The following is a 17,372-nucleotide window of genomic DNA, read 5'->3' as shown; positions in this document are numbered from 1 at the left end:
AACCAGACGTACAGTTGTCACAGCAACTGGAACTGGTCCAACATATCATTGTCTTCAATGAGTCACTGGTTTCATCTTCACCTACTTATCTTACTGTTACATGTTGTGAAGCTATTGCATGCTTGCTTTATATTTTGTCTTCACAACGTGAATGTATGATCTGTTTGGCTTCGTAACTTCTTCCTACCTGATCCTTATTACACTGCAGCTGTTTGTCGTCGTGCTTTCACTCTATTGAATACTTGACCATGGCTGGCCTAGTGTAATCTAACTTCCGCTGCATAGTAATAGGCATAATCTTCGCTATTTGTCTTCATAACTTCCATGTTTTGAAGACTTTCATAAAAATCGCCTATTCACCCCCCTCTAGTCGATATAACGCACTTTCAATTGGTATCAGAGCAAGGTGCTCCCTTGTTCTGTGTGATTCGGTTTAACCACCTGGAGTTTTAGCTATGTCGACTGCAGGGATAATCAAAGTCTCCGCTGCTTGCCCCGTCTTCGATGGAACTAAATATCCCTACTGGAAGAGTAAGATGCGCATGCATCTTGAAGCTATTGACGTCGACCTATGGTATGTCGTCGAGAACGGCGTTCCCAAGGCTGGAGAAGGTGTCACTGCTGCTGATGTCAAGAAGTTCACTGAACTAGACTCTACTACCAAAAATATCATCTGTGGCCATCTGACAAAAGGACAGTATGGCCGTGTGAGTGCCTTGAAGACATCCAAGCTGGTCTGGGACTGGCTCTCCAAGGTCAATGAAGGCATCTCAACCCAGAGAGATCAAAGAATCAGTGTTCTTCGCAACCTCTTCAACCGATTCAAGCGAAATGACAATGAGAATGTCCAGCACACATTTGATCGGCTCACTGACATCACAAATGAGCTTCAAGCCCTCGGCGCCACTGAGATCACCAAACATGAAATCGTCAAGACGCTGCTGAGATCACTTGATAGTTCGTTTGACATCCTGGCCCTGATGATTCAAGAATGTCCTGATTTCAAGACACTCGATCCGTCTGACATACTTGAGAGGCTCAACACACATGAGTTTCAGCTTTCTGAGAAAAGAGATATCTACGGTCCAAACTATGGGCGAACTCGTGCCTTGAAGGCAAAAGCTGTTTCCTCATCTGAAGAAGAATCTGACTGCAGTTCTGATGATCCTGAAGACATTGGAAGAGAACTTGCAATGCTAGTGAAGAAGTTCCAAAAATTCACCAAGAAGAAAGGCTTCAGAAAATCTTCACGATCAAGCTCAAGGAATGATGAAGCTTCTGCTCATGACTACAAGAAGAAAACATGTCACAAGTGCAAGAAAACTGGACACTTCATCTCTGAGTGTCCACAGTGGGACAATGAGAACAGAAGGAAGAAGAAGAGCAAGGAATATGATTCTGACGACAAGAAGAAGAAGAAATACTCAAAGTCTTCTTCCAAGTATTCATCAAAGTCTTCATCACACAAGAAGAGCTCATCTGGCAAGGCACATGCATTTGTTGGCAAGGAGATGGATTCAGAGGAGGAGTCCGCATCTGAGGAGGCAGAGGTGGAGTCTGAGGAGGAGTCTGATTCTGGCATTGCGAGTCTAGCTACAGCATACGTCGCCAAGTCCATCTTCAACACTGAAGACAATGACTGCATCACCGACACCGACGCAAATGACAAGAACGACTCCACTCCTACCTACTACTTCATGGCACGCGGTGCCAAGGTAAACACACGCACTGCTCGCTATCAAACATCTAGTGACGATGACTCTGACTGTGATTCAAAACCCAGCTACAAAACACTTGCTAAAATTGCAACTGAACAACAAAAAGCTATGGAACATATTCAAAAACTGTTAGACAGAAGCGATGATCTGTTGGGTGCTGAAATGACTCGATCTGAATCCTTAATTGAAGACATAAAAAACCTTCACGTTAAGTATCAGGAACTTGAAGATCGTCTTGATACTCTCTCAACAACTCATGAAAAGCTTTCTTATGATTATCTTCAAAGGAAGCAAGAACTTGAGAAATTGAGAGCGGCTCATGAAGATCTTCAAAAGGAAAACGAGTCACTTCGCGCCGAACAGATCAGTCCCGCTCAGGAAGGATTTGAACCACCATGTCTTAAATGCATTGAGCGTGATAATGCTACTTCTGTTGCTGAATGTTCCACTGCTACTGCTGTTGCAATATCTTCAACTGTTGATGTGGTAACTAACCCCTCTGCTGAGGATACCACTGCTATTGCTGATGAGAATGCTAGGTTGAAGACTTTGCTTGAAACAGGGATGTACAAAAGTCTTAAAGGACATCAGACATTATGTGATGTCCTCAAGAAGCAGATTCTGAACCGAAACCCTAGGAGAGAGGGTGTTGGGTTCGTAAGGAAAATAAATGTAGATGACTCTTACTGGAAACCTGAGCAGTACCCCAAAACCACATGGGTTGCTGCAAAGGAAACTTCAGCAGATCCATCCAATTTATCTGGCTTCACATGTGCTAACCCCATTATTATTGATGAATCCTTTGATGCAAACTATAAACTGTTTAAGAATCAAAATGGTGAAGTGTTTGCCAGGTACATTGGTACTAACTGCAGGAATGGACCGCCTATGAAGAAGATCTGGGTTCCGAAAAGGTGTCTGGAAAATCTTCCTGTGAATGTCTTCATGACACCTCACTTGAAGAAGACAAACCTCAGACCAAAGGCTTCATACGGTCCAAAGGCTTCATACAATCAGAGGACTCACCTGAGTCACACTAACGCAAATGTTTTGCAGGGAAACCATACTCAGGCATATGAATATGAAAGCGGTTCATCGAACCGCCATGTTCATATGACCAAAAATTATTCTGCTTATTCCTATGAGTATTATTGTCCACCTGCAAAACTGTTTGCTAAGGCTTCAAAGCCAAAATTCTCAGATGCTGCACTTAGACTTATTGCTTCTAAGCCACCCTTGAAGATGTGGGTGGTTAAGAAAGCTTAACTCTCTTTTGCAGGGAAAGGTCTCCAGCAGAAAAACAAAATCTTCTGATGCTATTGCTGGGGACCTTAAAAATCTTGTGGGGCGCAAGATAAAATGCCCAAATGGCATCATTATGTACCTCGTTCCTGAATCGCATGCTACTTTCCCGATTAGTTCTAATCTGGATCTAAGTTTTCATAACCCACTGGTTCGTCAAATGTTTATGCTTCACAATTCTCTTCGTGAAGCCTATCCCCCTAACTGCACTGTAGGGTACGATACCAGGGACTTCAAAGTCTTCAGAATGGATTATTGACAGTGGGTGTACAAATCACATGACTGGCAAAAGAAGCCTTCTTATGGACTCAACATTACGTCCATCCGACAAGACCCACATCACATTTGCTGACACTGGTAAAAGTAAGGTATTGGGTCTAGGTAGAGTTGCAATCTCAAAGGATCAACACATGGATAAAGTCATGCTTGTTTAATCCCTTGGCTTCAACTTAATGTCTGTCTCAATGCTTTGCGATTTGAATAAGATCGTAATGTTTGGAAAATATCGTTGCCTGGTACTAATGGAATCTGACAAGTCTCTAGTGTTTGAAGGGTATCGGAAAGGTGATTTATACGTGGTAGATTTCTCAGCAGGGCCACAACTTGCAGTATGTCTTCTTGCAAAAGCTTCAGAATGCTGGCTTTGGCATCGGAGGCTTGGGCATGCTGGCATGAGGAACCTCCATACCCTTGCGAAGAAGAAGCATGTCATAGGCATCGAGGGCGTCAAGTTCAAGAAAGATCACTTATGCGGTGCCTATGAAGCAGGGAAGATGACAAGGGCAAAACATCCTTCGAAGACAATCATGACTACTACACAACCCTTCGAACTGCTCCACATGGACCTTTTCGGTCCCACTCACTACTCAACTTTTACTACTTCTGCTTGCCTCTATGGCTTCGTCATCGTTGATGATTACTCTAGATATACATGGGTGCACATAATCCTTTACAAGACTGAAGTGCAGGATGTCTTCAGACGCTTCGCCAATCGAGCTATGAACAATTTTGGCGCCAAGATAAAGCACATCAGAAGTGACAATGGCACTGAATTCAAGAACACTGGCCTTGATACATATCTTGATACCTTGGGCATCACACATGAATTCTCAGCTCCGTACACGCCATAGCAGAATGGCGTCGTCGAACGCAAGAACAGAACACTCATTGAGATGGCCAGAACTATGCTAGATGAATACAAGACTCCAAGAAAATTCTGGACTGAAGCCATTGACACTGCATGCCATACAATCAATCGTGTTTATCTTCACAAGCTTCTAAACAAGACATCTTATGAGCTCCTAACTGGCAAGAAGCCAAATGTCAGTTACTTCAGAGTATTTGGCGCAAGGTGCTGGATCAAGGACCCACACCACACCTCAAAGTTTGCACCAAAAGCACATGAGGGCTTTATGCTTGGATATGGAAAGGATTCGCACTCCTACAGAGTCTTCAATCTCTTTCATTACAAAGTGGTTGAAACAGTGGATGTGCGGTTCGATGAGACAAATGGTTCACAAAGAGAGTAACTGCCAAATGTGCTAGATGAGATTCCAGCTAGTGAATCAATCAAGCTAATGGGAACTGGAGAGATTATACCTTCTGAAGCTCATCCTGAAGAAGAACTTAGCATCGCAGCACCTGATCAACATGAAGACAATGCTCAGCCTGAAGACATTCCTCCCAACAACAACACAGATCAGCAAGAGCAAAGTCTTCGCCCCGTACATCCTCGTGTTGCCAATGAAGTGCAGATTGACAGAATAATTGGCAGCATCGATGCACCTGGTCCACTCACTCGTTCAAGGGCAACTCAGCTAACAAATTTCTGTGGGCACTTCGCATTCGTATCAATATCAAAACCCAAGAAAGTTGAAGAAGCCTTCATGGAACCTGAATGGATTCAAGCTATGCAAGAAGAGCTTCAACAGTTTGAACTGAATAATGTATGGGAACTGGTCAAGCATCCTGATCCACGGAAGCACAACATAATAGGCACCAAATGGATATACTGCAACAAGCAAGATGAGCATGGTCAAGTTGTCAGAAAAAAAGCTCGTCTCGTTGCTCAAGGATATACTCAAGTGGAAGGCATTGACTTCGATGAAACATTTGCCCCTGTGGCCAGGCTTGAAGCCATACGCATACTGCTGGCCTATGCAAATCATCATAACATACTTCTATATCAAATGGATGTGAAAAGTGCCTTTCTCAATGGCAAGATTGAAGAAGAAATGTATGTTGCATAACCGCCTGGCTTTGAAAATCAAAAACATCCTGACATGGTATACAAGCTCAACAAGGCACTGTATGGCCTCAAACAAGCCCCCAGGGCCTGGTATGACACACTCAAATACTTTCTGAAGAGCAAAGGCTTCATACCTTGTTCCCTGGATCCCACTCTTTTCACGAAGACATATGATGGTGAACTGTTTGTGTGCCAAATATATGTGGATGACATTATCTTCGGCTGCACCAATCAGAAGTACAGTGAAGAGTTTGGATATATGATGCAAGAGCAATATCAGATGTCCATGATGGGGGAGCTGAAGTTCTTCCTTGGTCTTCAAATACGACAACAATGCAATGGCATCTTCATATCTCAAGAGAAGTATCTCAAAGATTGCCTGAAGAAGTTCGGTATGCAAGACTGCAAAGGCTTCTCAACACCAATGCTAGCCAAACATCATCTAGGTCCTGACGACAATGGTAAAGAGTTCGATCAAAAGGTATACCGCACCATGATTGGTTCTTTGCTTTATTTATGTGCATCTAAGCCAGATATTATGCTTAGTGTTTGCATGTGTGCTCGATTTCAAGCGGCACCAAAGGAGTCGCATCACTTAGCTGTGAAGCGAATTCTTCGATATTTGGCTCACACCCCAACTCTAGGATTATGGTATCCCAAGGGCTCAGAGTTTGATTTGGTTGGATTTTCGGATGCTGGTTATGCTGGTGACAAAGTTGATCGCAAGTCTACATCAGGCACATGTCATTTTCTGGGACGATCACTTTTATGTTGGTCTTCAAAGAAGCAGAACTGTGTATCTCTCTCCACTGCTGAATCTGAATACATTGCTGCTGGATCTGGCTGCGCTCAGCTTCTCTGGATGAAGCAAACACTCAAGGACTATGACATTCATCTGAAGCAAGTGCCACTTTACTGCGACAACGAAAGCGCCATCAAGATTGCCAACAACCCAGTTCAGCACTCGAAGACAAAGCACATTGAAATTCGTCATCACTTTCTTAGAGATCATGTTGTGAAGGAAGACATTGATATCATACACGTCAACACTGAAGAACAATTGGCAGATATCTTCACCAAGCCCTTGGATGAGAAGAGGTTTTGCATGTTACGGTGTGAGCTAAATATCCTGCAATCCTCAAATGTCCTGTGATCAGGCACACATCCTAACACTTATGCATATGATGACTTAGATGTGCAACACACCAAGTAAAGTATATCTTCAATCAATGAAGACATACATTCTAAGTGTGAATACATTAATGTGGAATTTGACTTTGGAGCGCCACGATAATTGTGCGCCGTGTCTAGGTCTAATACTTCCTATACGGTGGGTAACGCCACCACCAAACGTTCAATTTTGAAGTGTTTCACTCATGGCGTTACCTTGAAATATCTTCACATCTGGTTTGGCTTCGAACTCAACATGTCTTCATGATTATCTTCACTGCGTTCATTATATAGATATATATACTAGTGTTCTGTCCTCTACAACATTCACTTATAGCTATGTCTTCTTGGTTGAATCTTTTGAACTAAGTGAATGTGATTGGACCCTAATCTCTCTATGCTTTCTATCTCAAATTCTATCTCTCCAAGTCATATGCATTCTATTGAAACTGTCGAATGTCTTCACTGCGTCCTTGTCAGCAGAAGATACAGAGACAACCATAAAGTCCGTTTTCAATGCTCTTTCCTCCACATAAAATCCGGAGAAGCAGGAACGACCGTCCGACAATCCAGGCGTGCGTGGGATGTGGAATTGCCCCCAAAACACCGCATGATGGCCACGTACTACTCAAATGCGAATCGCCAGGGGAACCTGAGTAATAGCGCAGTGCCGCCCCTGCGCCTATAAGTTCACACTTACCACGGTCATTATCTCCTTCTTCCACCCTCGCACGAACCCTAGCGCCACCGCTAGCACTCGACGACGCCGGCGACGAAGCGCTTCGCTGCCGCAACTTCTCCGACGCCATCCTCACGCCGACTGTGGGCATCGTCCTCTCCGCCGTCGCCGTAGGTGTCTTCCGTCGCCAAGTTAGGGCACGGAGGACTGAACTACTCAGCATCATCTCCCATTTCCATCTAGCAGTTCCAAGTGTGGTAAATAAAACTTCTTTTTACAGCCCCTTTTGATCTCATGGTTCTGTCACTTTCTACCATAAGAAGTTTATCTTCACACAAGTTAGATATCTCAATCTGCATCTCATAACCTGCCTAGTATATTCACTTGTGCTTCATGAAGTAGTTAGATTCCTCATTTGTACTGATCTGTGGGTTCGTACAAATCTGGAACCAACTTCTTATCTATGAGTGAATGTCTTCGCACGATGAGGTCAATGTCTTCTAAACTGATTAATCTTCAAAACTTTCTGAGAATGCATATGACCTCTTCCCCTTCCCTCGCACCTTAATGCTGTCACAGGTACATCTCCGTGGGAGAATCCTTCGGTTCTCATAGTCTGCATTCATTTGCAGAATTCCTACAGCATCACATAAACTCTCCTGAAGCCAGTTCCTGTTGGTCCAGAAAAAGAAAGCCCTTGAAGCCTTTGAAAGTTTTGAAGCCTTTCAAGTTAAAGTTTATGGCTTCAGAAGCAGCAGCAAGGAAGGGGGGCAGATAGAGACGTGAGGGAACTTCCAAAGATCTGCCTGAAGACTTGGCAGAAATGTACAAAACAGATCCAGAAGAGAGTTATGGGTAGCGCAAGACCCGAATCCAATGGATTCGACGCTATTGGGCAGAACAGTGGTTCAAATACCGCTTCGTCACTCAGGAGTATGCTGAGAAAAGTGCCATCAGAAGACCATGGGGGGACATCCGTTTCAAGAATCTCATGCCCAGGACCAGAGATGAAGCCATTGCTCAAGGCTTCTACCCATGCTTGGTCCGAGGACCACAGCCTGATGATGCGCATCCATCGTCACTCCTCTGGTGCTGTGACGACAATCTCTTCAAGCGCAACTTTCAGTTTGCCCAACAATCAGCGAAGCTGAATAAGAAGAAATTTGGGTTAGACTTCAACCCTGGCCCCTCCACACCAAGGGTAGATGGCACACGCTACGCAGAACCCAATGTCATCCGTCCGTTTGCCAACCTTGAGGGCCTTATCACTCACATCTTAGTCCAAGGGACTGCCATGAATGACCCTCCAGCTGATTCTGAGTCTGATGAAGCTCCTGCTGTGCCGAAGCCAAAGTAGACGAAGAAACCAAAAGCTTCAAAGCCGGCCCCTGCCTCAAAAATCTCAAGGGCGAAGCCATTGAAAACTGCACCTCCTGAAGTCAGTGTGCAGTCTGAAGACGTATCCCGCGTCTCCAAGCCCCAGAAGGAAAAGGAGCCCTAGCAACAAACAGGCAAAGAGCTCACAGCTGCTGCCATTCTGCGCAGCGAAGCCATTGATCTATCAAGCGATGAAGATCTTGGAGATGACGCTCTAGAGCAGCTTATCAAAAGCAAAGAAGAAGCTGAAATCTTCAACAATTTGCCTCTCTTTGATGTCGCCATCATCCACAACTTCATCGACAAATGGTTTGCCTCACCAGGCATAAGCTTTGAAGATCTGCAGCTGCCTGTCGGCCTCAGCGTCGCCTTCCAAGGCGCAATTGCTTCAGAACTGGCCATTGCTCAGCGCATTGTCGAGCTGAAGCAGAAAATTGATCATGAAAAGGCTCAGTTCAAGAAGCACATGGCCAGGCTCAGCGTGCAGGAAGTGAAGAGCTTCAAAACCATGTTGCATGAGCTCAAGGAAGATTTCCTGAAGAAGCGTGTTGAAGCTCAGGGCTCGCGTGAGCGGATGAAGTCTCTGGCAGAACGATGTGTGCAGGCCTACAATGAGGCCGAGAAGCGCAAGGCACTTGGGCGTCCTGGCATCGACCCCAAGATGGCCGCGAAGAAGAAGAAGAAGCCAGCTGTGAATGAACCAGAGGCACCAAGACAAGAAGCTATTCCGATTGTCTTCCCAACCGCCACGACTGGCTCGAAGCCAAAGAGCCGGTCAACTGCTTCAGAGCTTAAGAAGACATGGAATGCAGAGGCTGAAGCTAGGAAGAGGAAACACTCTGAAGCCTCTCCTTCTGACCCCACCAAGAAGAAGCGCAAGATCAAGAAAGCTCGGGCTGCTCCCACAGAGCCCTTGATGGTTGAACCCCTCTCTGTCATTCACCCCAATGCAGAAAGACGACTAACAGTTCATGAGCCTGCTCCCACAGAGGCTCCTAAAGCTGAAGATATTCCAGCAGCCGACCCCATAGCTGCTGAAGACATTGGTCACCAAGACAATGTACAAGATGATGCAGCCCTTCCTCAGCTTGAAACAAGCGAACTCATCAATATTGGTCGTCCTCTGACGCCAATGGCACAAGATGAGTCATGGGCGGATCGCCCTCAAGAGGAAGAAGACTTTGAGGCCCAGCCCACTCCGACCCCATAAGCGTCATCTGCGTTCCGTAGGCTTCGCAAAGGTCCAAGGCCTCAAGTCCATACTGAAGAAATTCCGGCTGCATCAACCGAAGACAATGAAGAAGCACCACCAGAACCCACTCCCCCGCTCCATCAAGATGCAGTTCTCCAGGAGAACATGCCTGAGTTTGCTCCTCCAACTACACAAGCGGAGGAAGAAAATGTTGCGGCTGCCACCACAAACACTGAAGCCAATGTGGAGCCCGCCCCACCAAATGCTTCAGCGGACAGCGAAGCTACTGAGCCAGACACTTCTGTTCCTGAGTCTGCTGCAGGTCCACAGTTTGATTATCATATTGAGCACAGGCCTCATGTCCAGAAGCCAGTCCCAAGGCTTCCAAGGTTCCCAGGTCCTGCATCAACACCTGGCTCCTTTGATATTAACAGCTTCAAGGCAGACAATACATTTTTCAACAGCTCCAAGAACCCCTATTCAAGGGAAAGGATTGTATCAGATAGGTTCTGGAGCTATCCTCAGCGCAGCTACTACTCAAGCATCTTATACAACCAAAGTCGCATCTTCCCGCACAAGCGCCTTGAGGTTGAAGCCATTGCTGGTCTGCCATGTCTTGAGGAAGCCTTCGATTGCTTTAAGCAAGTGGGTTTGCTGCCATTTGTCACAGATGAAGAGCACTGGAATGAAGAGCTTCTGCTTCAGTTCTATGCCACCCTCCACATTAAAGGATACAACAGAGATCCGAAGACTTGGGTACTGGAGTGGATGACCGAAAATGTCCATCATGAAGCTAATGTATTTGATATCATTGAGCTCACCGGCGTGCCCACTCCTGGCGAATTCTACGAGGAAGGCTGTCAACTACATGCTGAAGCTATTGAGAGCATATTCCAGAGGCCTGAACCAAATATGAGTCAGATGCTCTCAATGATGAAGCCATTGCCCCACGATGCTCCTTATCCAACAGAGTTCTTCGTTGAAGACTTTGAGTTCCTGCCCAGGACCATATATCACATCATCCGGCGGACTCTCTGGCCTATCAAAGGGCACTCTCCAAATGCCAAGATCGAGGGTGCAATGAAGACTCTCATATTCTATATCCTGCATGGCAAATGCTTCAACTCACAGGATCTCTTCATACGCCAACTTGCAGCGTCAGGCTCAGAATTATTTGGTTTGAAGTTCTATGCTCCTTGGGTGATGAGGCTAATCAAACTGCACTCTGCGATCTCGTATCAGCCCTCAGCCCGAAACCATCGGATCTTATTGCCAGATGTGGATACCTCTGATGAAGCCATATATCCCGAACCGACCAAGCAACCAATAAGTCTTCAAAATGCAGAACATCAGAGCTTCACACAGAACGTTGAAGGTGTTGAAGCCATATCCAGGGTGTATCCGTTGGCTGGCACTACACGTGCGCCACACCCAGCATCTACTGAAGCCATAGACAGCACAAATGCTCAAAGACCCAAGAAGCGTGCTCGTGCCCTCACCGACCGAGAGCTTCTTGTGGCCCTTCACCAAAAGCAAGATAGGCATCACGACTGGCTAAAGCATCAGATGAAAAGCCTCTTGGTGGATGTCAATCATCTTCGAAACCTTGCCACCAAGAATGCCTTCGTTACACATGAGACATGCCGTCGTACATGGAAAGGGCTCTCAATGATATGCACTGAAGCTGAACTTGAAGAGGATGGCTTCACTGAGCGCTTCAAGTTTGACACCACACCTCCCAGAAGGGCTGTGATGCGCAACACACCATCACTTGAAGACTCTGAGTTTTCTTCATCTGCTGCCACAGTTACTGCAAGGATCATTGATGAAGACGACGATGCTACATCACCGCCACCTGCTTCAGCACCTCCAAGCTCGTCTGCACCGCCAAACACCTCCAACGACCCTGCTGCTCCTGGAAACAAGTAGATACCCTATGTCTTCAAACCTTTTTAGTCCTTGCTGACAAAAGGGGGAGAAGCATATGGGTTGATAGTCTTCAAGCCTGTCCATAAGGGCGGGTGCTATATTTTTGCTACATTTTGCTTCGTGCTTACAACTCTCGATTTTGCTTCATTCGGTTCTTTGAGTTGTAACACTAAGACTCGATGGTCGTCTGCTACTCGTTTGCCACTCTGTTTGCGAAGATAAATTCCGCATGTGCGACGATAAATTCCGCACTTATCTCATTCTGCAGACGTCCATTTTCCATTATGCATGTCATTATCTTCATATACTTTCACATGCATAGTGGATTGTCATCATAAGCTGAAGTGGATCTCCACAAGTACAACCTGCCATGTGCATTTGCATTCCAAAAGAAAATTAACTTATATGCACATCTTCAGGGGGAGCCCTTGCAACTTATGAAGATAATTCCCTATCCTTTACAAACTTCACACATTATATTCCCCGTTGAAAACTTCAACTAGTTTGTCATCAATCACCAAAAAGGGGGAGATTGTAAGTGCATCTAGTGCCACCCCTAGTTAGTTTTGGAGTATTGACGACAAACCTAGTTGAGGGATTAATGTGTTTGTGAGAATTGCAGGAAAACACAGGTAGAAGTCCCTCATTGATTCGGTTTTACTACCAGAGATGACCCCTAAAAATGTATGAAGACATTGAAGACAAAGGTGGTACATGAAGATATTCACTTTGAAGACTATGACAAAAGAAGACAAGTTATGAAGCATATGGAGCTCGAACACTTAGATCTTTCATAGTTCCTTTTCTTTTGTGTTGAGTCATAGGAACCACCGTACTGTTAAGTGGGGTCTAGGAGAACCAGTTAGAATGACTGAAGTGATGCCCAAACTAAAAACCTATGTGTTCGAGTGAAGACAATGAGAGCGAATCTTGTCCAGAGCCGGACAAGTCAGCTTTGCTTGTAGCCCAAGTAAAGTTGCCATGAGAGTTTAAAATCTGACCGTTGATACACGTGTCAGTTCCTTAGTGACCCAGGGTCATTTCGGACAAATCAGGTCGGGTTGCCAAGTGGCTATAAATAGCCCACCCCCACAACCATAAACGGTTGGCTGCTTAGATTTCAGTGCACGGCTTTTGTCGTTTGAGAGCAACCCACCTTGAAGCCTTTGAGAAAAAATTCCTAGTGAGGAGAAAACCCCTAACAATCCAGAGCCAGAGCAAATTGGGCATCACTTGAGTCTTCTTGTCTGTGTGATCTGAAGACTTATTACACTTGAGGACTGTGAATCCTCCAGACGGTTAGGCGTCGCGTTCAGAGCATCCAAGAGACATTGTGGATTGCAAGTGAACGAAGTTTGTGAAGGTTTGGGAGTCTACCTTGAAGACTTACCGGAGTGATTGGGCGAGGACTAAGTGACCTTAGCTCAAGGAGAATACGGTGAGGACTTGGTGTCCTGGACTGTGTGTTCAGGACTGGGTGTCCGGGACTGTGTGTCCTAAGGTTTAAATACCTAGCCGCTCCAACCAGACGTACAGTTGTCACAGCAACTGGAACTGGTCCAACATATCATTGTCTTCAACGAGTCACTGGTTTCATCTTCACCTACTTATCTTACTGTTACACGTTGTGAAGCCATTGCATGCTTGCTTTATCTTTTGTCTTCACAACGTGAATGTATGATCTGTTTGGCTTCATAACTTCTTCCTACCTGATCCTTATTACACTGCAGCTGTTTGTCGTCGTGCTTTCACTCTATTGAATACTTGACCATGGCTGGCCTAGTGTAATCTAACTTCCGCTGCATAGTAATAGGCATAATCTTCGCTGTTTGTCTTCATAACTTCCGCGTTTTGAATACTTTCATAAAAATCGCCTATTCACCCCCCCTCTAGTCGATATAACGCACTTTCACAACTCATGTCTATGGCTAGGAAACATAACCATCTTTGATTCAACAAGCTAGTCAAGTAGAGGCATACTAGTGACACTTTGTTTGTCTATGTATTCACACATGTACTAAGTTTCCAGTTAATACAGTTCTAGCATGAATAATAAACATTTATCATGAAATAAGGAAATAAATAATAACTTTATTATTGCCTCTAGGGCATATTTCCTCCAGTACCCACGTGGCCAATGAGGTCTCCTCCTATGAAGAGCTTCTCACGAATCGGTACACTCCTAACCATGTCTTCCAGGCCTTCCCAGAACTCCCTCTTCGTGTTCTCATTGTGGCCTACTTGTGGGGCATACGTGCTAATAACATTGAGAACCAAGTCCTCAACTACCAGCTTGACCAGGATAATCCGGTCCCCACGTCTCTTGACGTATACCACTCCATACTTGAGGCTGTTGTTGATCAAGATGCCTACGCCATTTCTGTTTGCAGCCGTCCCCGTGTACCATAGCTTGAAGCTGGTATCCTCCACCTCCTTCACCTTCTGTCCTCTCCATTTGGTTTCTTGGACGCAAAGGATATCAACCCCGCTCCTGCCCACTTCATCAACTAGCTCCCGAAGCTTCCCTGTCACAGACCCTACGTTCCAGCTACCTAAGCGAATCCTCCTAGGCTCAGCTAGCTTCCTTACCCTTCACACTCGTCGAGTCAAATGCAAAGACCCTTGCTCATTTTCCACTACATCCAGGCACCGATGTAGCGCGCCACTAAGGATGCGACGACCCGATCCTCGCTCACTCGCCACTAAAGATACGGCAAGCACCTGGGGGTGATGGTCCGGTTGTCTGTAACATCACAATTTTATTAAATTTGGATGTTAATAGAATCATTCAATGCATATCATATTTCTTTGCATTATGGAGTTTTTTTTATATTCAAATAATATCTTTTCCACTCGAGAAAAACAAGTGAGAGGGGATAAGATGACTTCCTCAAAATATAAAAGAGTGGGAAATTTTATTTTGAATATTACTTTAAGTTTTGGAGTTTATTGGTATTTATTTTATTTGCAAAAAGTGCATTAATTGCATTAGGAAAATATTTTAAAAATGTTCTGTGCTTTAGTTAATGTTCATTAGGCTATAAATATTGCATAGCTATTTTAGAAATTATTGTGGTGTTTTTATTTATTCATTTGAATTATTTAAGGCCACTTTAGTATTTGGTTTAAAAAAAACACGCACGCACACCGCACCACCTGGACCGAGGCCACTTCGGCCCAGGGGCACACCGACAGGCCAGCCCGCGCCCAAGGCCCCAGCGCCCGCAGGCTTCGCCTCGCTCGTCCACGCCTCTCTTCCCTCGCTCGCTCTCTCTCCCACCGCCGCTGTCAGTGGGGCCGTAACCCTTCGTCCCTAACCTCCCGCTCAACCCGCTGGATAAGCAGGCGCTCGCGCTCCCGCAACGACCGACGCCATTGCTCTCGGGATAAGCATCATCCCCGCGACTCCGCAGCCCCTCCTCGCGCCTATAAATGCCCCCAACACCCCTCGTTCAATTCTGCCACTTCACATTGTCCCTCGCTCCTCACAGCCGCCGCACTGCCGCATTGGATCTCGCCGGAGCCGGAATATCTCGCCGGAGTTTTCTGTCGCCGTAGACTCCCCTACCTTCACTTTGTTTCTTCAATCTTCGTTACTCGCCGAGGCGCATCTTGTTGACATGTTTTTGCCGCCTAGGTCTTGCCGGAACCGCCGCCCCGACGACCTGCGCCCTTGCCGGAGCGCCGGAGCCGCCGCCCTCTACCTCGCTGTCCCGGCCGCCCCGACCACCACCGACCCCACCACCGGACCGCCCCCGCCGCGCCCGTCCTGACCGACACCTTCGCCGCCGCCAGGACCCGCGCCTCGTCACCGCCCGACGCCGGCGCCGCTGTCCTGTACGTCATCGTCGAGGTGAGCAAACCGCTCGCTCGCTATTCGTTTAGTTTTTTTCTCTAGAACGGTTTAGTTTAGTGTTTTTTATTGGTTCATCCGGTTTAGATTAAACCGATTAGTTTAGATAAACCGATCTCGGTTTAGTTTTTTTTCTAGCCACGTTAGCTGTTTTACTTAAGTAGCGGTCGTTCGCCGTGTACGCTTCCGCAGCGAACGCTGCCAGCCACCCGCAACCCGCCACGTGGCCAGGTGTTGGGTTTCGTAGTAATTTCAAAAAACATTCTATGCACACGCAAGATCATGGTGATGCGTAGCAACGAGAGGGGGAGAGTGTGATCTACGTACCCTTGTAGATCGACAACGGAAGCGTTAACTTGGTTGATGTAGTCGTACGTCTCCACGGCTCGACCGATCAAGCACCGAAACTACGACACCTCCGAGTTCTAGCACACGTTCAGCTCAATGACGATCCCCGGACTCCGGTCCAGCAAAGTGTCGGGGAAGAGTTCCGCCAGCACGACGGCGTGGTGACGATCTTGATGTACTACCGTCGCAGGGCTTCGCCTAAGCGCTGCTACAATATTATCGAGGACTATGGTGGAAGGGGGCACCGCACACGGCTAAGAATATGATCACGTGGATCAACTTGTGTCTCTAGGGGTGCCCCGTGCCTTCGTATATAAAGGTTCAAAGGGGGGGGGGGTGGCCGGCCAAGAGGTGGCGCGCCAGGAGGAGTCCTACTCCTTCCGGGAGTAGGACTCCCCCCTTTCCTAGTTGGAATAGGATTCCGGAGGGGGGAAAAGAGGAGAGAGAGGAGGAAGGGGGGCCGACCCCCTCTCCTTGTCCTATTCGGACCAAGGGGGGGAGGGGCACGCGGCCCATCTCTGGCCACCTCTCCTCTCTTCCACTAAGGCCCACTAAGGCCCATATACTTCCCGGGGGGTTCCGCTAAACTCCCGGTACTCCGGTAAAATCCCGATTTCACCCGGAACACTTCCGATATCCAAACATAGGCTTCCAATATATCAATCTTTATGTCTCGACCATTTCGAGACTCCTCGTCATGTCCGTGATCACATCCGGGACTCCGAACAACCTTCGGTACATCAAAATGCATAAACTCATAATATAACTGTCATCGTAACCTTAAGCGTGCGGACCCTACGGGTTCGAGAACAATGTAGACATGACCGAGACACGTCTCCGGTCAATAACCAATAGCGGAACCTGGATGCTCATATTGGCTCCTACATATTCTACGAAGATCTTTATCGGTCAGACCGCATAACAACATACGTTGTTCCCTTTGTCATCGGTATGTTACTTGCCCGAGATTTGATCGTTGGTATCCCATACCTAGTTCAATCTCGTTACCGGCAAGTCTCTTTACTCGTTCCGTAATACATCATCCCGCAACTAACTCATTAGTTGCAATGCTTGCAAGGCTTAAGTGATGTGCATTACCGAGAGGGCCCAGAGATACCTCTCCGACAATCGGAGTGACAAATCCTAATCTCGAAATACGCCAACCCAAAATGTACCTTTGGAGACACCTGTAGAGCTCATTTATAATCACCCAGTTACGTTGTGACGTTTGGTAGCACACAAAGTGTTACTCCGGCAAACGGGAGTTGCATAATCTCATAGTCATAGGAACATGTATAAGTCATGAAGAAAGCAATAGCAACATACTAAACGATCGGGTGCTAAGCTAATGGAGTGGGTCATGTCAATCAGATCATTCAACTAATGATGTGATCCCGTTAATCAAATGACAACTCTTTGTCCATGGTTAGGAAACATAACCATCTTTGATTAACGAGCTAGTCAAGTAGAGGCATACTAGTGACACTCTGTTTGTCTATGTATTCACACATGTATTATGTTTCCGGTTAATACAATTCTAGCATGAATAATAAACT

Source organism: Triticum urartu, chromosome 1 (assembly GCF_003073215.2).
Source record: "Triticum urartu cultivar G1812 chromosome 1, Tu2.1, whole genome shotgun sequence".
In the NCBI taxonomy this organism is placed as follows: domain Eukaryota; kingdom Viridiplantae; phylum Streptophyta; class Magnoliopsida; order Poales; family Poaceae; genus Triticum; species Triticum urartu.
This window is presented reverse-complemented; position numbering follows the sequence as displayed.